Here is a 631-nt window from a genome sequence, read left to right as displayed (position 1 = left end):
TTGAATTTGTTTTTATTTCATAATGTCATTACTCATTACCATATTCACCTATTATACCTTACTTCTAATATTTTTAAAATAAAATGGAAAAGTACACTAATTATTAAAAATTGAATAAGTATGTGATTATTGGTTTTATAATAAAATCCTTATAATTTTAAACTAAAATTTAAAATTATAAAATTAAGTTTACACAGTTCTTTTGAAGAAACTCAAAGCAACCAAATCTAAATTAATTTCCATTCTATATTTTTCTTATATAGTAAAGTCTGATTATTATTAAGGTGTAAATTAATACATGATGGTATTTTTTAATAACTAAAAAATATAAACAGTTATTTAGCTCTTAAATAACTTACTACATAATAATTAATAACTAATAAACATATATTATGTGGTTGTTGCTTAAATTAAAGCCAATATAACAAAATATCTTGATGACAACCCAAGTTATTATTAATAAATCCTCTAAAATTTATTTTTTCATTTTGTAATTAATGTTATTTGTTCCAATAACATTAATATATTGACATTTATTTAAAAATATTTGATAAGTTTATAAACGCTTTACAGTATTGTTTATAAAACAATGTATTATGTACATAATATAAACTAATGTATTCTTATAATT

The sequence above is a fragment of the Aphis gossypii genome, chromosome 3 (genome assembly GCF_020184175.1).
Source record: "Aphis gossypii isolate Hap1 chromosome 3, ASM2018417v2, whole genome shotgun sequence".
Lineage (NCBI taxonomy): Eukaryota > Metazoa > Arthropoda > Insecta > Hemiptera > Aphididae > Aphis > Aphis gossypii.
Note: the sequence above shows the minus strand (reverse complement) of the source record.